This window comes from Balaenoptera borealis, assembly GCF_965194805.1.
Source record: "Balaenoptera borealis genome assembly, chromosome: 5".
In the NCBI taxonomy this organism is placed as follows: domain Eukaryota; kingdom Metazoa; phylum Chordata; class Mammalia; order Artiodactyla; family Balaenopteridae; genus Balaenoptera; species Balaenoptera borealis.
The window spans coordinates 116379034-116406759 of NC_138862.1; the positions used below are offsets into that span (position 1 = coordinate 116379034).

Sequence of the window (27726 nt, forward strand, 5' to 3'; positions counted from 1 at the left end):
GTGCTGCTATGAACATAGGGGTGCATGTATCTTTTCGAATTAGAGTTTTCATCTTTTCCAGATATATGCTCAGGAGTGGGATTGCTGGATTATATGGTAGCTCTATTTTTAGTTTTTTAAGAAACTGTTCTTTGTATATATGTACCACATCTTCTTTATCCATTCGTCTGTCTATGGGCATTTAGGTTGCTTCCATGACCTGGCTATTGTAAATAGTGCTGCAGTGAACATTGGGGTGCATGTGTCTTTTTGAATTATGTTTTTCTCTGGGTATATGCCCAGTAGTGAGATTGCTGTGTCATATGGTAATTCTATTTTTAGATTTTTAAGGAACCTCCATGCTGTTTCTCCAGAGTGGCTGTATCAACTTACATTCCCACCAGTAGTGCAAGAGGGTTCCCTTTTCTCCACACCCTCTCCAGCATTTGTTGTTTGTAGATTTGCTGATGATGAATGGATAAAGATGTGGTACATATATACAACGGAACATTCCTCAGCCATAAAAAGGAACGAAATTGGGTCATTTGTATAGACGTGGATGGATCTAGAGACTGTCATACAGAGTAAAGTAAGTCAGAAAGAGAAAAACAAATATCGTATATTAATGCATATATGTGGATCCTAGAAAAATGGTACAGATGAACCAGTTTGCAGGGCAGAAATAGAGACACAGATGTAGAGAACAAACGCGCAGACACCAAGGGGGGAAAGTGGCGGGGAGTGGTGTGGTGGGATGAATTGGGAGATTGGGATTGACATGTATACACTAACATGTATAAAATAAATAACTACTAAGAACCTGCTGTATAAAAAAATAAATAAAATTCAAAAATTCAAAACAAAAGAGAGACTGTTCTTAAGAAACTGTTGTCCACAAAGTGAACACACTCTTGTAACCAGCCCCCAGAAACCCTCCCTGTCACTACCCCTGACACAGGGTTACCACCTTCCTGACTTTCACTAGGCTGACTTCTAACGGCGGAGATTAGTCTTGCTGCTTTTTAACATCGCTGAAGAGCACCACATGTTCTCTTTTGTGCCTCCCCTCCTTAGTTACTGGTAGATTCATCGGTGTCTATGCATGAAGTTGCACTCTGTTCGTGCTCATCGCTCTGTAGTGTTCTACTGTGTGGATTAACTGCAGTCCGTCCATTCCACTGCAATGGACACTCGGGATGTTTCCAGGTTTGGGCCAGTATTAATAGTGGACATTTTAATGCATGACTTTTGGTAGATATTATTTCCTTATATTTTCAAGTTTAGGGTTCAGGAGGTAGACATCCTTAGACCTAAGTAAGAGGATCTAGCTCTGTTGCAGAAGATTGCATTTTGGAGCATCTCACTAGGAATAGAGGGGAGTAAGCAATTCTGGAGTCCCAGGTAGGAGAAGGGAGAGGAGGAGGGAGGGAGAGAGGGAGGGGGCGGAAGTTCTGTGGAGTTAGAGGATTGAGTTCTACTGTTCCCAGCGGGAATGCTACATCCCTTTAGGTTAATCCTTTGAACCCTCAGGCAGTGACACCATGTAGAATTCCCTAAAAAGCATTTTCCGGAGCAGCATAGTTGTGCCAAAGTAGGAAGTCAGCAAAAAACGGTAGATGCTTAGAAGAAAAATATTTTTTCTAGACTTGCTATTCAAAATGGAAGGAATCTTGTAAACAAACACAGTATGTCAAATACTAAATAAAAATGCGTTAAAATTCATAAAGGAGAGGGAGAATGTGAGCAGCTGCTAAGCACCTGATTCCCTTTCTGATAGATCTTGAAACTTGCAGCCTCCCCAAGTCCACCACCAATCCAATTTGGGGTGTGTAATCATATTAAAAAATGGTAACATATCATTAAGTATGATTTTTTTTCACTTGTTTTCTCCATAAAACCATGAAATTATGAGAGAATAAATAACAGGCAGCAGGCCCATAAGCTTGTTCAAATGTCATACTTGTTTTCATTCCTGAAACTTGGGGTTTTTCTTGGCCTCCCAGAATGCAAAAACCTTCTGCCATCAAACCCATCCCAGTTCACCCTGAATTTCTAGCTCCTCTCTTTAGTTATGTTTTCTTTATGCATGTTTGGGTGAATTGACCCACTAGCTATTGGCCCAAAGAAAGCAGTGGTTTAGTTAAATTAATGTAACTTATTGAGTTCTTTATGTACCTTCTCTCTAATCCTCCCTGCAATTTTGAGTGTTATGATCTCAGTTTTGCACAGGAGAAAACTGAGGCTCAGCGACCTGTGGCTTAAAAGATGCAAGATCGATGTTTGGACATGAATGTGCACTTGACTTCCATCTTTCCACCGGGGGGGTATGTCTGTGCTGCGACTTATATTCTCAACCCAAAGCTGTAGAGATTTAACAGATTGTGCATGGTATCCTTAGAACACTGTTTTTTATCTGAAGGCTATTTTGGCCCCCACGGGACATTTGGCAATGTCTGGAGACAATCAGGAGGGGAATACTACTAGCATCTAGTGATTGGAGGCCAGGGATACTGCTAAACATCTTCCAATGTGTAGGACAGCCCCACGACAAAGAATTATCTGGCCCCAAATGCCAATAGCGCTAAGGTTGAGATACCTGCCTTACAGGGGTTTTGTGCATCATAATGATGTTTATTAAGCTTAAAAGAGTGATAAATTGCATTTAAAGGGGGCAATGAGGGACAGTTGAAAATACATTAAGTGTCAGAAGATCTGTGTTCTGGTCCCAGGTCCACTGTTAACTAGCCTAACTTTAAGAAAATAGACTCTGTAAACCTCAGTTACCCTATGACTAAATGATGATAATAGTATCTGTCTCATCTGTTTATTTATTTATTAATCCAACAAATTTGAATTTATTACCCACTATGTGCCAGGCACTGTATTAGACACTGAATATGCAGAAGGGAACAAAATGGGCACTGTCCCTACCTTTATATAACTTAGTGGAAAACACAGATAAGATAAGACCTATGAGGTGCTCTGGTAATCTAGAGAAGGGACACATAATCTAGTCCTGGGCAATCAGAGATGTGACATGTAAGCTGACAACTGGAGAAGAAAAAGTTAAGTAGGCAAAAGAGAAGGAAAGAAAGTAGAGGGTACAGTGTTTGCAAAAGCCCAGAAGTGAGAAAATGCTTGGGACCATCAAGAACCTGAGAAATGTTCAGTATGACTAGAGTATAGAATTTGATGGGAAGAAAGAGGCATGCCTGGGGAGGGAATCCCTGGTCAGCTCTTGGAGGATTCTGTGGGCCAGGCTCAGGAATAGAAACTTCAGCCTGGTGCAGAGGGGAGAAAATGAAAGGTTTTAAAAGCAAGGGGATGACATGATTACATTTGAGTTTTAGGAAGATCATTCTGGCTGCAGGGTGGAAAATGGTTTCTAATCATGCTAGGGAGTGGGAGACTAGGTGGAAGTTTGCTGCTGCTGTCCCTGCAAGAGATCATGGTGGCCTCAGCTGGGGTAGAGGCAATGGGATTGACGGCTGCGAGTGCATTTAACAGAAGATCAACCAATTCCCGCTACTGAGGGGTTGACAGGATATCTCTGTCATGGAGCAGCAAAGCTTCCAGAATGAGGCATGACTGCCAGTGCTATGTCTAGAAGCTGGAAATATCGATTGGATTCTCTGAGGACCTGTATCTTTGTCTCACTAACGTGAAGTCTTTGTGGTGTCTGATTGGCAGAGCCTAGGTCACCTGTCTGCATTCAAACTACAAGGGATGTTGGGAAAGTGAGTATCTGGCTTCTCCCTGAAGAGAAAGCCATTAACTTAGGAAGGATGTTTAAGAAAGAAAGGCAAATATGCCCTACAGTACCAGTGGAAAGTGATTTGTTAGAGCCTATTTAAAAGCAAACCTGAAAATATCTTTCAAATTAAAAATAGTCTTCCTCTTACAAACCCCACTTCTCAGAATCTATTCCATAGAAGTAAAATTCCCCATACATAGCGAATATATGCATAAGGGTATTATAGGAGCAAAATTTTTTGCTATTCTTAGTGGCAAAAATTTTGTAACAAAGTGAGTTAGAGCTAAACCACCTGGGACTGGGATTCTATGAAAGGCTGAGAGGGACATGCTAGGGCACCTCAAATAGTAACCTCTTCGTATTTCACACAAATCTTGATTCATACCATCTTCCGAGGAACGAGAGGAGGAAGGTTTTTTCTTAGTTCCACTGACTTGCCCCTTTTTCTTCAACAGCCCTGTCCAGATCCAAATCACTGAATATTTTGCTCGTAACAGCAGCTTCACCCAGGAATGAAGTGACCACTGATAGCGGGGAAGGTACCGAGCTTTACGCAGTTTCCCACAAAAGTCTAACTCCTGGTCTTGGATCAACCTTACATCACCCTTGGGCCAAGCGATTCTCTGTGACCTATCCTGCAGGAAGCAAGGTACTCACAGCGAAGCCCATGAAATAAATCCCTGGGTCTCAGCTGAAACTCTCCTGCCTACAATTCCTTGACTCTGTGGGTAACAGCTTGGTTGTGATAGCTTTGCGGTCTTACTCTTCTTGGGCTGCTCTAACACAATACCAGAGACTGGCTGACTTAAACAACAGAAATTTAAGGAATTCCCTGGTGGCTCAGTGGTTAGGACTCTGTGCTTTCACTGCAAGGGTGCAGGTTCGATCCCTGGTCAGGGAACAAATATCCCGCAAGCCACTGAATGCAGCCCCCACAACTCAAGAAAAAAGAATTAAAAAAGAAAATTTATTTTCTCACCGTTCCACCCCTCACTGTGTCCTCACATGGTGGAGAGAGGGAGGTCTGGTGTCTGTTTCTCTTTTGATAAGGGCAGTAATTTCAGCACAGGGCTCCACCCTCATGACCTCATCTATACCTCCTAAAATCCCACCTTCAAATACCATCACATAGGGGAGTTAGGACTTCCACATATGAATATTGGGGGGACACAAACATTCAGTTCCTAACATGGTCTCTGAGTGTGGTCATCAAGAACACAAGCTTTGGGGTCAGACTGAATCCTGGTTCTGCCACTTACCAGCTCTATGTCCTTGAGCAAGTTAGTTAGCCTTTCTGTGCTCCAGTCTCCTCATCTATAAAATGGATTAGGTACCGTATCAATTTCATAAGGTTGTTATGGGATAAATTAGCTAATACATGTAATATGATATAGAGCAGTGTCTCAAATGTACAAAGAGCTCAAAAATGTGATCATCGTCATTCCCTTCTCAATCCAGGTATGTATTAAGTTACTATCTTCCCCAAGTACTCAACCTGGTCGAAGTACTCCAGCAGCTTCCTTTCTCTCCCAACCTTTGTTTGATCCTTTGGTTTAAAAACAAAACAAAGCTGTATTTATTACACAAGCAATATTATAATAATGGGGATTCATAAAGGACACATGGCTAAACTTCTTGAGGGAAGGAGGAATTTCAGGAATTCTCTAGATCCAGCCCAGTTTGGGAATGGTATGGAGGGTATTCTACCCCAGTACTGTTCTGTCCTTGCAATGTTGCTATTTTCCATTTTCTAAAGCTCTATTTAACCATTGTAATTTGTGGCTTTCTTCAAAGCTAAGTATAGAGCAAAACATAATAATGCAAACTGGCTCCTGCTGAGCTGAAATGAGTAGTGTTCTCTCCCCAGATTCTCTTGCGAGCTTTAATAACTTCTTTAATTTCTCTGTTATTTTCCAATATTGTATACCTGTTCCAGAAGTACTCATTTTGGCTTTCCTAAACTGGCTTTCCTCTGCTGGGAAAATGACCAAATTATTCTGCTCCCGTCCTCCGGCCACACCTCTATTTTTTGGTTTTCAGCTCTCATTCTGGGTTTATAATCAATTTAGCAGTTGTTGATCATGGTAAGAGGCTATAATTGAGTCGGCACTGGAGGTTGAATGACTTGTTAGAACATTTCATTAGAGGAAAACCATTTCTAGGACCCAGAGCAAGAGAATGAGCAGGACCATCCATGTGCATTGTACTTGCTTAGGAAGTAATAGAGTGGATTTCAAAGTAAAGTTAGCTTGCGTCATGTTCTTTGTTTCTGGGGTTTTTTTAAAACTTTTTATTTTATATTGGAGTATAGCCAATTAAAGATGTTGTGATAGTTTCAGGTGCACAGCAAAGCGACTCAGCCATACATATACAGGTATCCATTCTCCCCCAAACTCCCCTCCCATCAGGATGCCATGTAACATTGAGCAGAGCTCCCTGTGCTATACATTAATTAGGTCCTTGTTGTATCCATCTTAAACAGAGCAGTGTGTACATGTCAGGGTCATGTTCTTTGACTCCATGACACACTGCCTTTTTTTGTTTGTTTGTTTTAAAATTTAAGATTATCCTCTAACAGAAGGGAGGAAAATTTCCCTGTCTGGGTTGAGGCATGGACACTATGTTTAGACTATGAGCTCTCAGAAAGAGCAAAATATTAATGCTCAGCATGTCATGGGAACTCAGAAAACATGAATTCAAATCTACAGGCAGAAAGATAGTGCCATGCTTGAAAAAGACAGTGGGTTGGTCAGTGGTTACCATATGGCTGCTTTTATAGATAATGTGCGGCTATGTCTGTTTCTATATTCGGATTCCTATGAGAAGAAGAATGTCCGGCCATTTCAAAGTACCAGTGTAAGAAGGGTAAGGAACTGGAGCTGAAGTTTAGGATGAAAGGGGCCAGAGAGAACTGCCTCCTTGCTGGAATGTGTGGGGCTTTGGAGTACTTTCTGGGAAAGTCTGAGGTACTCTTCTACCCACATTCCCTCTGGACCCAATTGCCTACAATTCCTTGAGCGCTTGATGTTCTTCAACACCATCGTGCCTTTGTTTGCTCTGCCTGAAGCATCTCTTCCCACAGGTGCACTCATTGCCCCCACCTAGACCGCATTCAAATGATGCCAAGTCTTCTCCAGCTAGAATTAATCCCCTCTTCCTCTGCATTCTCATAGCTCTCTGTTCATACCTCTCGTACTTATCACACTCCAGTGTCCATGCTTCTTCTAAAATCAGACCCAGAGTAATGGATTTGGGGAGAATAATTTATTTGGGAAGAGATCCCAGGAAGCACTGTGACAGAGTAGGAAGTGAGACCAAGAAAGGAGAAAAGCTAATAAAGGGTATCTTAATGAGCAGGTTACTACTGTGAGCATCTGGGCTCAGCTCCACTGGGGACCCCCTGAGAGTCTGAGTGGCATGTGCTCATAAGTGTTCTACTGAAGGGCAAGGAACTGCCACCCTCATTTGATGTGAGTTGTTCTGGAGATGTTATTTCTCTGATAATTCCAGCCTGCCTCTAAGGTGCTGAGCTACTCCAAGGCTAAAGAATGCCTTCATGTGGAGTGATGCTGGAAGCCGTAATTCCTGGTGGAACTATCCAGAGTGGGAGGAGGGGGAGCCTGAGGGGATATGGACTTGACAAAGACAGCCTGCTACAATGATTGACAGTTGTAAGCTCTTGGAAGACAGGGAATGAACTACACTCATCTTCATACACCCCAAATACCCAATATGCAGCCTTGTACCTAGTAGGTGCTTAATCACTGTTAAACAAATGAGGTTAATTAATATTTAATATATCTGATGAACCAATGATACATTCAACCAATATACATTGAAATACTGACCATGTGCCAGAGAGTAATCAGTCAGGCCTTGTCCCTGCCCTTGGGGAGCTGACAGTCTCACAGGAAAGACAGGCAACAAATAGTTACAGTGAGGGTGATGAGTATATTGACTGCCATCATCAGTGTACTTATCACTCATTGGTACCCCCTCTATCACCCATTGGTACAAAGCCTATCATTTGAGTCTCAGCAGATTAGATTTTTATCTTCTAAGTTTATTTTTCAGATAGAGAGTAGGAACAGAGAATAACTTTGATAGAGCTTTTTCGATGTGATTTCACATTCTGGGTTGATGGACTTGGACTTGGATTTGAAATAGACATAAAAGGACATGATAAATGGAAATGTAGAAATACAACTTCCTGATTCCTTTCCATTTTTTACTTGAAAAATGATCTGTTAAAATAGCTAAGTAGATTCTTGATTCAAGAAACCAGAAGAAAAAGTTTATTTTCTTGCCTTGCCTGATAAATAATACTCAGTGAATGCTGAAAAGAAGCTCAGAAAAGGAAAGAAAAAATGTCGCCCAAAGTGGGCTTATCTGTTCTGATTTCAATTTGAGATGAGGAGGCTGAACAATATAACCAACAGAACTTTTGACCATAGTGTTTTAGTTTTCTAGAAATTTAAAAAATAATGCCTTTGAGGACTTCCAGTTTCCAGCCTGGTATGTAAGGGACTTGGTGTTTACCCAGATGAATTGAAAACTTACGTCCACACAAAAACCTGTGCACAGATATTTATAGCAGTTTTATTCATAACTGCCCAAACTTAGAAGCAGCCAAGATGTCTTTCAGTAGGTGAATGGATACAGAACTGTGGTACGTCCAGATGATGGAATATTATTCAGGCTAAAATAAAATAAGCTATCAAGTCATTAAAACGACACAGAGGAAACAAACGAATATTGCTAAGTGAAAGAAGCTGATCTGAAAAACCTTTATACTGTATGATTTGAACTATATGATTTTCTGGAAAAGGTAAAACTATGGAGACAGTAAAAAAAAAAAAAAAAAAAAAAAAAAATCACTGGTTTCCAGGGGTTGTAAGGGAGGGAGAGATGAATAGGAAGAGCACAGAGGACTTTTAGGGCAGTAAAACTATTCTGTATGATACTACAATGGTGGAATTAGATACATGTCATTATAAATTTGTCAAAACCCGTAGAACGTACAGCACCGTGAGTGAACCCTAATGCAAACTATGGACATTAGGTGAAATGATGTTTTCGTGTAGGTTCACTGATTGCAACAAATGTACCACGGTGGTTTGGGATGTTGATCGTGGGAGGTTGTGCATGTGTGGGGATACGGAGTATATGGGAACTCTCTGTACCTTCCGCTCAATTTTGCTGTGAACCTAAAACTGCTCTAAAAAATAAATTTTATTAATTAAAAAATGATTGAATTGTTAGAAATACAAACCTGTATTTCACCAAATTAAAAAGAATTCTTTTTTTGAATCATGGTACAACTAATTAACTTCTGGGTGACATAATTTGACATGAGAATTCATGGTGCCTTTTTACATTTATATTTAAACTAAATATAATTCAATAAAGTACTTATTATGGATTCTACTGCCACTCACTTTGACAAGTACTATTGAGAAATATTAATCTTAAAATACATAGTTCAGAGATGCTAGATCATCTTTATTCATGAAATTATGTTCCCAGAAACAGTCCAGATTTCATTTACACAATTTGTGCTTCCCTGCATCTCATTCCCACATTTGTATTCTCTGCCTCTCTTCATAAGCATAAGGGCTCCACATAATGGGACGTGATTTGCAATATACATTTAGAGAATGGTCCTAAATTGCTTTGGATTGTCAGCTCAGAGTATATATTGGTGGGTAATTGTTAAACTATTATATATTATTCTAAATACAGATGATAACTGTTTTACCAGTCTTATCTATCAACAAAGAAATTTTATCCACAGGGAGATTAGGCAACTGAATGATCATCTTGTGTCAGACTTTGCAAGAATAAAAGAATGCAGCGAATTTGGGGGCCAGCTCTTGCCTAACTTTTCCTTAGATTCAGAGAACATTTCATTAGTTCTGATGACTTACCCTGAATAACACACACGTTTTTAAGTGAGATCACCAAGACTTTTGTTTTTGTTTATCTTTTCTCTCATTACTTTGTCTTTGATGAGCATGCATTAAGGATGTAATAAAAACATTTTTAAAGGGGCAGAATTTTTATTTGTTTGTTTGAAGAGCTCATGAATGAGAGATTTCACTCAGGAATTCTTAACCACTTTTGCTCCATGCTGCCCCTAGGCAGTCTGGGGAAGGTTATGGACACCTTCCCAGAGTTAGAACTGGAAGAAGAAATGTTTACTGATTTGAATAGAATGTAAGCCTGGGATCATACCCTAGGCTGAGCCAGGGCAATGAATGAATGAATGAATCACAAACAAGAGAAAGGAAGCTGGTAAAGGATTTTCCTGAAGCTCATGAAAAGCTTCTAAAGAATTATTTATTTATGGCTGTGTTGGGTCTTCGTTTCTGTGCGAGGGCTTTCTCTAGTTGCGGCAAGCGGGGGCCACTCTTCATCGCGGTGCGCGGGCCTCTCACTGTCGCGGCCTCTCTTGTTGCGGGGCACAGGCTCCAGACACGCAGGCTCAGTAGTTGTGGCTCACGGGCCCAGTTGCTCCGCGGCATGTGGGATCTTCCCAGACCAGGGTTCGAACCCGTGTCCCCTGCACTGGCAGGCAAACTCTCAACCACTGCGCCACCAGGGAAGCCCATGAAAAGCTTCTGATGGAATCCCTGCTGCTTTGTTACAGCAAATTTTTTTTAGGAAGCCAAGCTTATCTTTTTCATCATATGTACATTCCAATCAAGACATTTTAAATATGAAACATCCCCATTTTCCATAAGGCTGGTTTAATTTGCAGACATTCACAGAAAAGAGGTTAGACCCTGACAGATGACATTGCTCCAAGTGCGTCCCTCCCGGTTGGGGTTGCACAGGACTCCAAGCTGAGCATCATCAAAGGTCCTGCCAGGGGTTTATGCCTTAAGTACATGAGAATGACCTGGCCCTGGTATTTGGCAGGGGCTCAGGGTATCTGGGGGCAAGACAGGAATTCACAATGAGAAAGTTACTTGGGGCCTGTGTTGGAGATCCTTTCAATTAAAGCTTTTAACATGTTTCACAAGCAACCCCTAGGGATTCAGTCACTCTCATCACCATCTTTGATGGATGGCAGGCTAACACAGCAAATGGCTCACCCAGGTCACTTGCAAATACCATCAAACTCAGATACTCTGCCTTCTCTAGAAATCTCCCCACACTTCTGATAGTGACATAGATCAAGAAGCTTTAAGAAATGTTGATTTCACTTAAATAAGTGCATAAATGCAGTTTTCAACAGAAATTATTCCTGTGGCTTGTTTTGGTCAGAACAATGTTCATTCATCTTGTGGTCTCTTCATAAACTGGGCAGCAACCTGGTATCAGGAGCAGAACAGCCCAGCTACTTATTGTGTGACTCTAGGCAAATTACTTACCTTCTCAAAGCCCACTTTCCCTCATCTCTGCAATGGGAGTAAAATACCCGGCTCATAGGTTTCATTCTGATTCAAAGGAGGGTCCTAGTCAGTACCTAAGTCACTATTATTTATGAGTCTAATTCTAAGGAGCCGTATGTATGAATGGAGTTATCTGTGTTTCTATATGTGTATACATTTGTTAAGTACATTATCTATCTATCTATCTATCTATCTATCTATCTATCTATCTATCTATCATCTATTTATCTATACATATACATGAGCCAATGTTTAAGAACTGAAAAATTGCATACAAAAAGTGCAGATTTCCTGTTTCTTTTGCAAGTAAAATCAGAAAATCTGGCAACATTGGGCTGAGTGGTGACGACTCCCTGAGCCATGGCAAGTACACACAGTCCCCCCACTTCCTGGACCACATCCCTTCCTCTGTCGCCAGGTCTTTGGTCATTTGACGGTGCCATTTTCTATCGGTGCCTGCCACCACCCCGCCCCCTACCACAGGTCTTGGGGCAAGAATTCTTCAGAAAGGCAGAAGCAAACTCCAGCTTAAATAGACCCGGGATGCGTATTTACTTTCAGTGATGGACCCCCTTGGTCTCTCAACTTGGTTAGTTAAACTTAGAAGAGAGGGATTCGGAGGAGACGAGTCAATTCTTTAAGTTAAAAGTTACCTCTGGCCTAACCCTGTTCAAGCAGGCCCTCTGCTTTTCTCCATAGCTGCCCGGCTGATCAAATGGTGTTGCTGGAGGTGGGGATGAAGCGATGGGTCGCCGGGCATATTTCAGCTACGACAGTGCTTCTCCATCAGGGCAACTCCACCCTTAGGGAGTGTGTTGGTAACTTGTGAGACTTTTTGTTTTGGTTGTCACATGATTGGAGGGTACCACTTGCCTTCAGAGGACAAGGCGAGGGTAGTAGATGCCCTGCAATGTACAGGAAAATGCCCCACAGTAAAGGATTTGCTATATCTCCCACAGCTTTGGAGTGTTCTGCCAGATATTCGTATAGGTGAAAAACATAACTATCTTAACCTAGAACCCAACTCCATTATACACACAAATACGAAGTGTTCTCAAATGGTTTTAATAAGCACCTCCTTTTCTAGGAGTTCAGGTACTGTGTAAATTGAGGGAAGAGTGTACTTTCTTTGTTCAGAGGTTTACCAAGAATTGGTCTCCATTTCAGAAACTGTCTGAAAGCATCACTGTTCAATGTATCTGGGGAGACAATTCAACCAACTGAGTCAGTCTGCCTGTGTAGATGCCTTATTCAGGGTGTTTTTATCTATAGTGGTGAATGTCTGATTACTTCATTAAGGATAGTGTAGGCAAAAATTTGTACTTCGATGAAAAACTGTGTGTTATCTACAGCACACCGCTCTAAGTTATCTGATTCTGATTCCATGGGAACAATTCTACAACTCTGTAAAATGTAGATAAGTGATAACAATGCAAGATAATTTTTGTCTGTAGACATCTGTGTTCTGTCCTGTCTGGTAGAGGTTCAATTAACCTCTCTTCCCCACTGCTGACAAAACTAGTTTTTCCTCCATTTATACATCATTTCAATATTCCCAGTTTATAAATATATCCATTCTTTCTCTCTTGAATGGGTTATAACGTTTGCCTGGTTCCTCTTTATGAGTTAATTACCATAAATACATTTTTTATCTGGGTGAGGGTCATGATTTTATCTGTTTGTTTGGTTTTTTAAATTATCTTTTAACAGTTGCCTTGTCTGAGTATTTGCGAATTGAGAAACATCTCTTATTGAAAATTACTTTCCTTAGTTCTCCTTTTATAATGAAGTGTTTTATTTTTTAATGTGTAATATATAAATTTCATTTCAGGATAATAAAAAGGGCATTCAAATATTTGTTATAAAAGGGAGCATGGGGTCTGAAAGGATTGCAATCACAGATTCCATCAGAAATTCTCTGAACAAGCCCACATATGTAATTGATCAACTGGGTCATTATTTTTCCCAGTCAGACAGAAAGTTCTAGAGCTCCAAGCTATTTAGAGAAACCAGTAAGCTGCGAATTGTTTTGGGAACCACTCTCCTTCCCCCACACTCCAGCTTGGTTTGGAGAGAGAGAACAGTTATAAAGTTGCCATTTATGGGTACCAATGACCCAAGTTTCTTTTTTCAATATTTTTCCCCAGATCATCAAAAGCCAAGAGTATTCCCGACAAACTGCATTGTCTGGCTATCTTAGGTAATATCAAAAAATATTAAATAAAGTCACTTTCCCTTATTCCCCCTTCCTTGATCCATATTTTTTCATCCCAAAATGGGAACACCCCATGAGTGCTTTCCCCACATCACCTCCAGGGAATTCTGATTCTGCAGCCCTGCAGTAAGTCTTAGGCCCAACTATTGTAATACATGTATCTGGTGTCACATTTTAGAATCCAGGAAGTGTGGAATATCAGGCTGAAATTTCTTTAAGCTCAAGAAGAAACAGTGAAGTGGCTCACCCATCTTGATGCCATAAATTTCACCCCTAGCTGCAGGCTGAGAATGTCTTCAGCTGACAATGATGAATGAAAGAGAAAAAAGATCCACTCCTGGTTGTTTACTACTAAGATATCCTTATTTCAAGATATCACTTTTCTTTTTATTAAATAAACACTTATCCCCAAAAAAATACAGAAAAGCTTGGCAAATAAAAATAAACTTTAGAAAATGTATGAGCCTGGTTTATATATTGCTTTATTTAGAGGATAATTCTCATGTAATTTTTCTTCCACCTACTAAAAGGAACATGCATAATAAATGAAACTAAGCTTGGCAGGAAATCCGTCAATAAGGTTAATTTAAAGTGTAGGCAGGATTGCAAATCTCCATATGGATATCAAGGGGTTTGTTCTTGTTTCAAAAACCAATTGACTCCCAGACATCTGAACATGCCTCTCTGAAGAACCACCAGATAGAAGGAAATTCCAGCAACTTAAACATCCACGTCCACATCCTGATGATATGTTCTCTGAGAATTCATTTTTAGGATCACTTAAAACACAAAAGTAAGGCTTAGGCTAGATATTGGGCCATTTGCGATAAGCAGGCACTCAGGACTTGGGCTGCCTGGGTTCTAAATCTGGCACCATTACTCACAAGCTCTATGACTTTGGCTAAGATATAAAAATTTCCTGGGCCTCAATTTCCTCATCTGAAAAATAATGACAGCATACAGTGCTGTATAACATCATATATCATATATATGGTTGAAATGACTGTATTGGACTCCATAAAAAATTCTTAACATTGGCTGGGCATTATAACAATTATGAAATATTTAAGACAATTTTTAAAGTATCATAACTGGCGAGGGGGTATATGTGCAGAAATATGGGAGAGTGCAATTTTAGAAGAGCAGCTATTTTTAGAGGAGGTAAGGACATAAGGCCTCAGAAAATGGTAGAAATAATTTGTTTTTCAGCATGAACAAACTTGGTTCTCTGCAGAGCCTTACTATTTTCTTGACCTAAGTCCTCCACCAAAGAGGACTTAGGACCAGGAAGGACTCTGACCCCTGGGTAAAAGACAGCTTTCCTGCTGATTCCATCGGGATTAAGTGTGTGCATAAAACATGAAAAACAAGAATCTTGGGAAATGAAGGTCTTAAATGTTTGCAGTAGTAAGACATTTCCTAACACCTTAATGTTTTAATACACAAATTGAAGAGCATTAAAGCCAGAGCACTAAGGCAAGGAAAAGAAATAAAACACATCTAAGTTGAAAAGGAAGAAAAAAAGAATCTCTTCACAGATGACATGATCTTATATGTACAAAGCCCTAAAAATTCCACACAAAAAAAACCCCTGTTAGAACTAATAAGCAAATTTGTCAAAGTTGAAGGACACGAAATCAAGACACAAAAATCAGTTGTGTCTGTACACTAACAATGAACAACGTAAAGAGGAAGTAAAGAAACAATTCTGCTTATAATAGCATCAGGAAGAATAAAATACTTCAGAATAAACCTAACCAAGGAGATGAAAGACTTGTACACTGAAAACTACAAAATATTTCTGAAAAAATTAAAGAAGACACAAACAAATGGAAAGACATCTCATGTTCATTGATTGGAAAACTTAATATTTTAAGATGACCACACCACCCAAAGCAATCTACAGATTCAACACAATCCTTGTCAAAATTCTAACAGTGTATTTTGCAGAAATAGATACATTCATCCTAAAATTCATATGTAATCTCAAGGGATCCTGGATAGTCAAAACAATTGTGAGGAAGAAGAACAAAGTTGAAGGACTCACACTTCCTGATTTCAAAATATATTATGGAGCTACAGTAATCAAACAGTTTTGTACTGGCATAAAGACAGACAAATAGACTAATGGAATAGAACAGAGAGCCAAGATATAAACCTTTGCATAAATGGTCAAATGACCTTTGACAATAGTGCCAAGAGGTGTCCTCTTCCCAATGGGGAAAGGACAGCCTCTTCAGCAAATGGTGTTGGAAAAACTGGATAACTACATGTAAAACAATGAAGTTGGATCCTTATCTTACACTATACACAAAAATTAACTCAAAATGTAAGATCTAATATAAGACCTAAAACTATAAAACTGAGGAAAAACCAAAGGGGGAAATTTTCATGACATTGGATTGGCAGTGATTTCTTGAATATGACACAAAAAGCACAGGTAACAAAAGCAAAAATAGACAAATGGGACTACCTCAAATTTTAAAATTTTTATGTATCAAAAGACACAGTCAACAGAGTGAAAGAGCAACCAGCAGAATGGAAGAAAATATGTGCAAGTCATATATCTGATAAGGAGTTAATATCCAGAGTATATAAAGACCTCCTACAGCTCAGCAACAAAACATCAGATAACCTGATTTTAAATGTGCAAAGAACTTGAATAGTTGTTTCTCCAAAGATGAAATGTAAATGGTCAGCAAGCATATGGAATGATGCATAACATGACTAATCATCAGAGAAACACAAATCAAAGCCACAATGAGATATCACCTCACACCCATTAGGATGGGTATGGAAAGAAAGAAAGAAAGGAAGGAAGAAAGGAAGAAAGGAAGAAAGAAAGAAAGGGAAAGAAAGAAAGAAGGAAAGAAGGAAGGAAGGAAGGAAGGAAAGAAAGAAAGAAAAAGAAAGAAAGAAAGAAAGGAAGGAAGGAAGGAAGAAAGGAAGAAAGGAAAGAGAGAGAGAGGGGAGAGAGAGAGAGAGAAAGAGAGAAAGAAAGAAAGAAAAAGAAAGAAAAAGAAAGAAAGAAAGAAAGAAAGAAAGAAAGAAAGAAAGAAGTTTTGATCTTCATGTGGACAAATTGGAACCCTTGTGCACTGTTGGTAGGATTGTAAAATGGTGCAACCACTATGGAAAACAGTTTAGAGGCTTCAAAAAATTAAAAATAAAACTACCATATGATCTAGCAAACCTACGTCTGGTTATACATCAAAAAGAACTGAAAATGGGGTCTTGAAGAGATATTTTCACACCCATGTTCATAGAAGCACTATTCATAATAACCAAGAGGTGGAAGCAAACCAAAGGTCCATCGACAGATAAATACATAAACAAAATGTACTATATACATATAATGGCATATTATTAAACCTTAAAAAGGAAGAAAATCCTGTCATATGCTGCAAAATGGATGAAGCTTGAGGACATTATGCTAAGTGAAGCAAGCCAGTCACAAAAATACAAATACTGCATAATTCCACTTACATAATTATCTTAAAATAGTGAAATTAATAGAAACAAAGTGAAATGCTGGTTATTACTGCCTGGGGCAAGTGGGAAAAAAGGAGTTGTTATATAATTGGGTATAGTTTCAGATTTGCAAGATGAAAAATTTCTGGATATCTGTTTCACAACAATGAAAATACATTGCTGAACTGTACACTTAAAAATGGTTAAGATGGTAAATCTTATTTTTTTAACACAATAAAAAAAATGAAGAGAGTTAAATGAGATGCATGTGAAGGATTTGTGAGGGTGCTTGGCATGTAACAAATGCACATTAAATACTAGCTATTAGCTATAAATGGGGTTATCAAATGCAAGTTCTCCAACATGGTTCTTTCTGTACCACCCCCTCCACAGACTTTCCTCCATAGGTACAATGTGTTCTTTCTCAATCTGCACTTGTATTCTGTCCTGTTTCATAGCTACGTTTATACCTTCGTACTGTCAAAGACAGGAGCAATGAATTGTTGAACATTGGGTTCCCTGCTGAGTTCTACCCACTGCTAGGAATATAGTAGATACACATGTTTTTAAAAGTTAAGATTTAGTTTGAAGTCTGGGAGCCTGATTCCTCCAGCTCTGTTTTTCTTTCTCAAGATTGCTTTGGCTATTTGGGGTCTTTTGTGTTTCCATACGAATTGTAAAACTTTTTGTTCTAATTCTGTGACGAATGCCATTGGTAGTTTGATAGGAATTGCATTAAATCTGTAGATTGCTTTGGGTAGTACAGTCATTTTCACAATATTGATTCTTCCAATCCAAGGACATGGTATATTTCTCCATCTGTTTATGGAATCTTTGATTTCTCTCATCAGTGTTTTATAGTTTTCTGAGTACAGGTCTTTTGCCTCCTTAAGCAGGTTTATTCCTAGGTAGTTTATTCTTTTTGTTGCAAAGGTAAGTGGGATTGTTTCCTTAATTTCTCTTTCAGATTTTTCATCATTAGTGTATAGGAATGCAAGAGATTTCTTTGCGTTAATTTTCTATTCTGCAATCTTACCAAATTCACTGATTAGTTCTAGTAGTTTTCTGGTGGCATCTTTAGGATTTTCTATGTACAGTATCATGTCATCCGCAAACAGTGACAGTTTTACTTCTTCTTTTCCAATTTGTATTCCTTTTATTTTTTTTTCTTCTCTGATTGCTGTGGCTAGGACTTCCAAAACTACGTTGAATAAGAATGGAGAGTGTGGACATCCTTATCTTGTTCCTGATCTTAGAGGAAATGCTTTCAGTTTTTCACCATTGAGTATGATGTTTGCTGTGGGTTTGTCATATATGACCTTTATTATGTTGAGGTAGGTTCCCTCTATGCCCACTTTCTGGAGAGTTTTTGTCATAAATAGGTGTTGAATTTTGTCAAAAGCCTTTCCTGCATCTATTGAGATGATTGTATGGTTTTTATTCCTTAATTTGTTAATGCGGTATATCACATTGATTGATTTGCGTATATTGAAGAATCCTTGCATCTCTGGGATGACTCCCACTTGACCGTGGTGTATGATCTTATTATTGTGTTGTTGGATTCTGTTTGCTAGTATTTCGTTCAGGATTTTTGCATCTATGTTCATCAGTGATATTGGTCTATAATTTTCTTTTTTTGTGATATCTTTTTCTGGTTTTGGTATCAGGGTGATGGTGGCTTCATAGAGTGAATTTGGGAATGTTTCTCCCTCTGCAATTATTTGGAAGAGTTTGAGAAGGATCGACTGCAAACTATACCACAAAGCTACAGTAATCAAGACAGTATGGTGCTGGCACAGAAACAGAAATATAGATCAGTCGTACAGGATAGAATGTCCAGAGATACACCCATGCACATATGGTCACCGAATTTGCGACAAAGGAGGCAAGAACATACAATGGAGAAAAGACAGCCTCTTCAATAAGTGGTGCTGGGAAAACTGAACAGCTATATGTAAAAGAATGAAATTAGAATACTACCTAACACCATACACAAAAATAAACTCCAAATGGATTAAAGACATAAATGTAAGACCAGACACTATAAAACTCTTAGAGGAAAACACAGGAAAAACACTCTTTGACATAAAACACAGCAAGATCTTTTTTGACCCACCTTCCAGAGTAACGGAAATAAAAACAAAAATAAATAAATGGGACTTAAAAGCTTTTGTACGCAAAGGAAACCATAAACAAGATGAAAAGACAACCTCAGAATGGGAGGAAATATTTGCAAATGAAACAATAGATGAAGGATTAATGTCCAAAATATACAAACAGCTCAATATCAAAAAAACAAACAATCTAATTAGAAAATGGGCAGAAGATGCAGTGCAGCTAAAAAAGAAAAAAAAAAGATAACTCATAGAATGGTGTAAAGCTTTTGCAAATCATATGTCTGATAAGGGCCATGTATCCTGAATATATAAAGAACTCTTACAACTCAACAATTAAAAAAAAAAAAAAAAGAAAATGGGTGGACCACCTAAATAGCCATTTCACCAAGGAAGACATACAGATGGCCAAGGGGCACATGAAAAGATGCTCAACATCACTAATTATTAGAGAAATGCAAATCAAAACTACAATGAGGTATCACCTCACGCCAGTCAGAATGGCCATTATCAAAAAATCTAGAAACAATAAATGCTGCAGAGGGTGTGGTGAAAAGGAAACCCCCCTGCACTGTTGGTAGGAATGTAAATTGATACAACCACTATGAAAAACAGCACGGAGGTTCCTTAAAAAACTAAAAATACAACTACCATATGACCCAGCAATCCCACTACTGGGCATATACCCACAGAAAACCATAGTTCAAAAAAAGACATGTACCACAATGTTCATTGCAGCTCTATTTACAATAGCAAGGATATGGAAGCAACCTAAGTGTCCACCGACAGATGAATGGATAAAGAAGATGTGGCACATATATACAATGGAATATTACTCAGCCATAAAAAGAAACAAAATTGAGTTATTTGTAGTGAGGTGGATGGACCTAGAGACTGTCATACAGAGTGAAGTAAGTCAGAAAGAGAAAAACAAATGCCGTATGCTAACGCATATATGTGGAATCAAAAAAAAAAGTTATTGATGAATCTAGTGGCAGGGAAGGAATAAAAATGTAGACATAGAGAACGGACTTGAGGACACGGGGTGGGAGGGGGAAGCTGGGGCAAAGTGAGAGTAGCATCAACATATATATACACTACCGAATATAAAATAGACAGCTAGTGGGAAGCAGCAGCATAGCACAGGGAGATCAGCTCGGTGCTTTGCGATGACCTAGAGGGGTGGGATAGGGAGGGTGGGAGGGAGGCTCAAGAGGGCAGAGATATGGGAACATATGTATGCATATGGCTGATTCACTTTGATGTACAACAGAAACTAACACAGTATTGTGAAGCAATTATACTCCAATAAAGATCTATTTTTTTAAAAAAAGGTTTTTTTCCTTTCCATTATGAGTGCAGCACATCATTGATCCAGAAAATATGGACAATAGTAAAGTAAGAAACGGGAAAAAAAAATTGTCCAAAGTCCCACCTCTTAAAAGCAATTGCAGTCAGTATTTTTTTTTTAGTAACTATTTCCTGAATTAAACAGAGTGAAAATAAAACACCAGCTGTCTTAAAAGGAAGGTAAGAATTTACTATTCGAGTAAATTCAGGAATTGTTTCCTTGAGAATATTTCAGGGTAAGTTGAGGCACCTGGTAGCCAAGAACTTGATAAGGAAGTTGGAATAAAAGAGACAGTATAACTATGATAATACAAATATAGCTCTTTTAGTTAATATTATTGTGGTTGCAGTCGAAAGAACCCAGCTCTGGCAACTAAAGCAGAAAGATGAATTAACTGACGTCAAAGTATAATTTTCAAAAAGGTAAAACATGACTCTCCTACTCTATGATACAGTGTATATGTGTCATAGATTCATTTAACTAAGTAATGAGGGAACCAACAGGATGGTAAAGCTGGTTCAAAAAAGGATACATTGAGATCGATGTATACATGGTCAGTAAGAGACATGATGCTGAAATCAAATTGCTAAATTAGACAAAAAAACCAAAGCAGTACAACTGTAGCCTCTGTGGATCTCCATTCCACTGGACAAAAATTATTTGCTTTTCTTTTAGACAAAAATTATATGCAACTTATTTTTAACATCAAAATTTTAGGAAACGGGGCCCTAATCAATAGTCCACTGTGGTGCTAAGTTCCTTCTCTACTGTGTCACATAATCCTTAGGCAGGCCTATTGGACACTTGTCCAACATGACATTGAAAAGCACACAGTCATCCGTCCTCTTGCTTTATTTCCAAAGGTTTGATCTTTTCTTTTTTAAGTGAACCCAGTTTTAAGATTTTATTTAGCTTGTTATTAAAGAGAGAATTGGTAAGGTATTACCACCAGTTCAAAGGAGGAACACATTTATAGATCAGGAATATCGAAATGAATATGCCAACGAAGGCAAAACTGATGGTTTCTACAGTGGGTAACAGAAACCAGTTAATCTTCTATTGGATATAATTTACATGTCTATAAGCAAGAACTATTTTGCATTACTATTTTTTCTTTCTTTTTTTTAATTGAAGTATAGTTGATTTACAATGTTGTGTTAGTTTCAGGTGTACAACAGAGTGATTCAGTTATATATTGGGTTGGCTAAAAAGTTCGTTCGGGTTCCTGTAAGCTCTTATGGGAAAAACCCGAACAAATTTCTGGGCCAACCCATATATATATATACATATGAATATATACATATATTACATATATTTCTATTCCTTTTCAGATTCTTTTCCCTTATAGGTTATTACAAAATATTGAGTATAGTTCCCTGTGCCATACAGTAGGTCCTTGTTGGTTGTCTATTTTATATATAGTAGTGTGTATATGTTGATCCCAAACTCCTAATTTATCCCTCCCCCCAATTTCCCCTTCGGTAACCATAAGTTTGTAAATCATTTTTTAAAAACTGAGAGCCTCAAGTCACTGAATAATCATTACTGACAAGTACTGAACATGTGCCATGGATCAGGCCTGGGCTAACGTGTCGCTTCATTCTCACAACAACCCCTGCGAACTGGTACTATCATTCCTGCATTTTACAGATGAGCCATCTAAAGTGTAGAAAGTCATGTCATTTCCCCACGGTTATATGGCTGATAAAGTGGCAAAGTCCAGACAGGGTTTGTCTGACCAGTCTAAATGCCAAACAGGAGTCTCCCTGGCTCTGGGCTTTGGAGGGAAGGGAGGTTTGCCATGAAATGGAGAGTAACTCCCTCTTGATTCTGAAGTTCCTACCAGGGCTTATAGGAATCACGTTGGAGGACGACTGAAATGATCTGAAGATGAAAGAAAGTGAACCACTGGGTCCTCGCCTTAGAAAACCAAAGGGTAGTGAACGCTGGACACAGAGTCCACAAGAATTCAGATTTGCTTCTGGAGCCAAGCGCCAGCATCATCCTCAAAGCCTAACTGAGGAAATGCTTGGAGCTTTCGGAGGGAAGCACTCCAAGTGTGCTATAACATTAGTATTACTGGGCACTTTCTGAATTACTAGTTACACTAGTTACAATTGAATAAATGCTCCTAAATGCAATTAAGAATGTATTGTATGTTAACTTCCTGGATGAGCTAAGAAAAATACTCATTATCTTGTCTCTCTGGGAAATACTACACATTCTTAGAGGATTGGTCTTCTTGCCACAGTTGTAGGCGACAAACAAAGAGGGGAGAGCTAGGGCTCCCCAGCCCAGCTGAGGGTGCCACTTCAGTCCCCCCTACCGCCCCACTCCCACTCCCACTCCCACACACACTCACATAGAGCTCGTCACCCCAGCTCCCTTCCTCAGCTTGGAAGTTTCACTGAGAAAGCCCAGTGTGGTGAGGTTGGGAAACACAGCTTCCTGCCTGGTGCCAAATGCACTCTCCAGAGCAGATGGCCTTCAGGGACCTCCAGGTAATGGCTAACTGGGAGCATGTGGCCCCAGAAAAAGGAAGAGGCCTCAGAAAGGGCATGGTTGGAAATCCTCGCCTCCCAGGGGAGCCCCTCAAACCAACCCTCATCCTTCCCTCAGGTGAGTGGGATAAGCCCACCTGCTGATTTCCCAGTTGCAAGGTGCTTCCATAGTGGACTGAGTGTAGTGGGTTTCAGCTCCCCTCTGCAGAGAAGTTTTGCCTTTTGTTTGACAACTAGTTGTGCCAGGTGCTGTGCTGCTTGGAAGTCCTCACCCTTGGTGTAGTCGTTCAGAGACACGTCTGCAGCCTCCTTACCAGACAGAGGTCCCTGCCTCGGCAGCGTCAGCATCACCTGGGGGCTTGTCAGATAGGCAGAACCCCAGCCCTGGTCAAAGCCTACTGAAACCAACTCTGCACTTTAACTGGACACCCCCCCCCCCCGACCCCACCGCCTGCCGGGTGATTTGTATGTGTCTTAGTTTGGGAAGCACTGATCTAAAGTTCAACCGATCCGAGATCACATCCCAGCTCCACCATTTACAGGCAAGTTACTTCACTTTTCTGAGCCTGAGTTTGCATCTGTAAAACAGAAAAATAGGTCCCACCTCACAGGCAAGGAGGCAGTGTGATCCTGTACATAAGCCATAATACCTAGTACAAAGTAAGTGCTCAGAAAATGTCTGAGAGTCATGTGGCATTCCCCCCCGACAAATAGCCTGCACTGCCACATTTGTGTATTAAAGGTTGTCCCAACCTTCCTGACATCTTCTTTTTTCAGCCTAAATTCACAAAATGCTGATTAATAATATAATACTTTATCTGGAGGTGAGAGCAAGAGGTAGCTTTGGTACATCTCAAAGACCACCAATGGGATTCACTGACCATTCTCTCTCCAGAAGTGAAGAAAACAAAATTCAGTCTTTGGTGAGTCAACCACTTTGGTAGTCAGCCTCCAAGATGGCCCTAATTAGTCCCTAATTATCTCCCAGTCTTCATGCACCTGTGTGTCCCCTCGCACTTGAAAAGGGTTGACTGTTTAACTAATAAGACATTGCAGAAATGACAAAGTGCAGCTTCCAAAGGTAGGTCATAAAAGACTTTGCAGCTTCTGCTTTGCTTTCTTCTAGATCACTCATCCTGGAGTAAGCCAGCTGCCATGTCATGAGGTCACTCAAGCAGCCCTAAGGAGAGATCCACGTGGCAAGGAACTGAGGCCTCCTCCCTACAGCCACATGAGTGAGTCATCTCAGAAGTGGATTTCCAGCTCTAGTCAAGCTTCAAAAAACTACAGCCCTGCAGCCCCAGACAGCATTTTAACTACAGTCTCATGAGAGATCCTGAGCCAGAACCACCGACCTAAGCCACTCCCAAATTCTTGACCTGCAGAAACTATGTGAGATAATATCTATTGTTGTTTTAAGTCACTGTGTTCAGAGTAATTTGTTATGCAACAATAGATAACCAATACATCCACTATACGTCTGTCGATGGGCATTTAGGTTGCTTCCATGACCTGGCTATTGTAAATAGTGCTGCAGTGAACATTGGGGTGCATGTGTCTTTTTGAATTATGGTTTTCTCTGGGTATATGCCCAGTACTGAGATTGCTGGGTCATATGGTAATTCTATTTTTAGTTTTTTTAAGGAACCTCCATACTGTTTCTCCATAGTGGCTGTATCAATTTACAATCCCACCAATAGTGCAAGAGGGTTCTCTTTTCTCCACACCCTCTCCAGCATTTGTTGTTTGTAGATTTTCTGATGACGAATGGATAAAGAAGGTGTGGTATATATATACAGTGGAATATTACTCAGCCATAAAAAGGAATGAAATTGGGTCATTTGTATAGATGTGGATGGATCTAGAGACTCTCATACAGAGTGAAGTAAGTCAGAAAGAGAAAAACAAATATTGTATATTAAGGCATATATGTGGAATCTACAAAAATGGTACAGATGAACTGGTTTGCAGGGCAGAAATAGAGACACAGATGTAGAGAAGAAACGAATGGACACCAAGGGGGGAAAGCGGGGGTGGGGGGGGATGAATTGGGAGATTGGGATTGACATATATACACTAATATGTATAAAATAGGTAACTAATAAAAACAAAACAAAACAAAACAAAATTGAATTGCGAGACCAGAAGAGAGAACTCTCATATCCTGCCATGATAGTAGAGCCCAACAGGAAAAAGACTCGTCTTCTTTCTTGGCAATAACTCAACCAGTGAAAAACCATGGACTCTTTATTTACTCCAGCCCTCCCAACTTCCTTTCCCCTTGATAAGATTTCTCCTTTCTTCACTGTGCTGGGACTTGCATGTGACTCACCATGGTTACAGACCCCAAATTACAATTCTCTGCTGATCCCAAATAAACCCATTTTTGCCGGAAAAATAACTGGCCATCTATTTATTTTAGGTCAGCATTTCAAAGTAATTTTCTTCAATATTGAGATCCTATAAATTATTTAAAATAAAAATTTGGGAGAAAAAAAAGTATGTTAAAAATAATACATCCACTATAGTAGTCAAGTATCTATACATCTATATCTACCTATCTGTCATCTATCTATATATCTTTCTGTGTGTATAGTCTTTACCTACAGAATTCTCATATCTAAGATCAATTGAAAGGAATAAAAAGCAGAGAATAAAATTCTCTTTCACCTTCATTTGATAAAGCATTCCAACAGTTCCAGGCAAGCATAAAGCATGCAGATCCAAGATAAGAAATGTTAGCTGGGGGGCCCACTTCCTCCCCGCCTCCCCTTAGGTTTCCATAGAAGGAAAGGATTAACCACTCCATCTCCCAGGAGGAGAGAGGAGGGGGAAAGACGTTTGAGTTTCCCTTCCAGGAGCTTCTTTTTGTCCCTCACGCTCTCCTCCCTGGGCTGCCAGACTTACCTGAACGGTACATTTGGGAGAAGGAACTCAGCCCAGCGCTCCCGCTACAGGAGAAGAGGCTGACTCTGCAACTCCACAAGTGAGCTTAGAAAAGCGGGTCCTTGTGGGGATGGCCCGCGGCGGTGCAGCCCTTCTGAGGGAGCTGTGCAGAGTGTTAAATTAAGTGCCATGTCAGGATCCATGTGCTATGTGCTTAATCTCTGTCCTCCAAGCCAGCTTTATGAGTAGCAAAGTCTCACTTTGATCTCCATCTATGTGACTTTGTGTCTACCTCTCCGTTAGTTCCAAATTTGGAACAGGAAGGAAGGGGTGTTATCAGCCTCCGAAACCTCAGCAAGAAGCATGCATTCAACATCGCTGTGTTATTCTAAATTAGTTTTTCTTCCTCATTCGTCCTCAACATTTTCCGAGCTATCACTTCCCCATGCCATCACCTATATAAGAAACCTGTGGTACATCCTAATTCTGGTCTCACTTTCTCAACATAATTGCTTATCTTCAAAATCAAAGTAGTGCACAGTAGAGGGAGAATCTAGGTGGCTGAGGAAGTCAGACCATCTCATTAATCATAATAATGATAATGACACCTACTAACACTACTGTACTATTTATATTTATAGTCTCTCCTTTAATCCTCACAGTAACTCTCTGATATAACTATCACTTATTTCCATTTTATTGAGGAGGAACCTGGGGCTCAAAGTGATGGTTCACACGGGAAGTGGCAGAACATCCTATGGTTTGTACGCATGCCTGGCTGGGTCTCAAGTCTCTGTTGTTTCTAATATACAATATTACATTTTAAGCCCTACTTTGGAGCCCGGTCCTTAGTTTAAGAGACATTATTTTAGATGGCTTGGAAATTTTTCTTTAAGTTTTATACCTTGTTAATGGTAAGGTGAAGTACGTTTTTAGGATCGTTATCAAATTTGGGAAGTTCTCTCCCAAGTTTCTTTCACATATAAGCTATAAAATTTCAGAACATTTCAAGTTTTCTTGGGTAGTAACTAGTCTTAAATACTCTTTAAATTAATGACCCCTATTAACTAGTTTGTTGCTGATGCCCAGGTTGTGGTGGCATATTATTAGTTTTTGTTATCTTAGTTGACGTCAGTATTTTGTGTGAAACTGGCAAGAAATTTAAATCTTTTTCAATGTGGTCAGGTATTTTACTTTTTATTAATTTCATGTTCAAGCTGTCCAAGACTCCATTTCTACTTTTATCTGAAATTTATGTCTTTCTCTTAATCATTTACTGCTCTTGGTATAATCTAAAAAATTTTTGCTGCTACTTGCTTCTTTAAAAAAAAAAAAAAAAATTTCTATCACCCATGCTAGAGTGGAGGCTAAATCATCTTTATGTTCTCCATATAGAAAGTTACATTACAAAATCACTGTCATATAAAAAGCCAAAAAAATTGGGGGAAATTGTTCTATTGAACCAGTCTTTTAATAAATAAAAATAACATTTTTCTGAAAAAAAAAAGAAACATAATTTTAAATTCTGACCTAAAGAGTCAATTCAATCAGTAGAGTTTCAGAGAAGCGTGGAATTTCTAGACTTGAAAGGTCTCTGGATATCATCAAGTCCTACCCCCATACCCCTTCATTTACAGATGAGGAAACTCTCAGAAAGATTAGATCACTTCCCAATAATTTAATGGTAATTTGTAAAAACTATGGGTAGTCCAAACTGCTTATATGATTACGAAGTTAACTGTGCAGAGATTTTATTCCCAAAGGTCTCTTATTTGACTATCCAATTGTTGAAATATGGCCTGGATGACCAACTCAAATGTATGGCTTGGGCCCAGGAGAAACAAACAAACTGAATTTATAACCAAAAAATGTGCTATTCCCCCCACTCCTGCCCAATTGCTTTGGGAGATAGTTTTAAAGGGGAAACATATAATTCTTTCATAGAAGAACAGAAACATTGGGTTTGTGTCCATCCAAGCTTTGGGTTTCACATTTTATAGTTAGTTATGGGATGGTGGTATTCACAATGAAAATTTAATTTCTAGACCCAAAGAGAAT

At 39.4% G+C, this 27726-nt stretch overlaps 1 pseudogene across 1 annotated transcript in view; it reads left to right on the forward strand.

Annotated features, from left to right (window-relative positions):
- LOC309629909 (anaphase-promoting complex subunit 7 pseudogene) overlaps positions 1-27726 on the forward strand; it is a 176951-nt pseudogene that overhangs the window by 35823 nt on the left and 113402 nt on the right. Inside the window, exon 2 of the transcript XR_014249500.1 lies at positions 23909-25768. The product of XR_014249500.1 is annotated as an anaphase-promoting complex subunit 7 pseudogene (transcript). The remainder of the gene's footprint in view (positions 1-23908; positions 25769-27726) is intronic.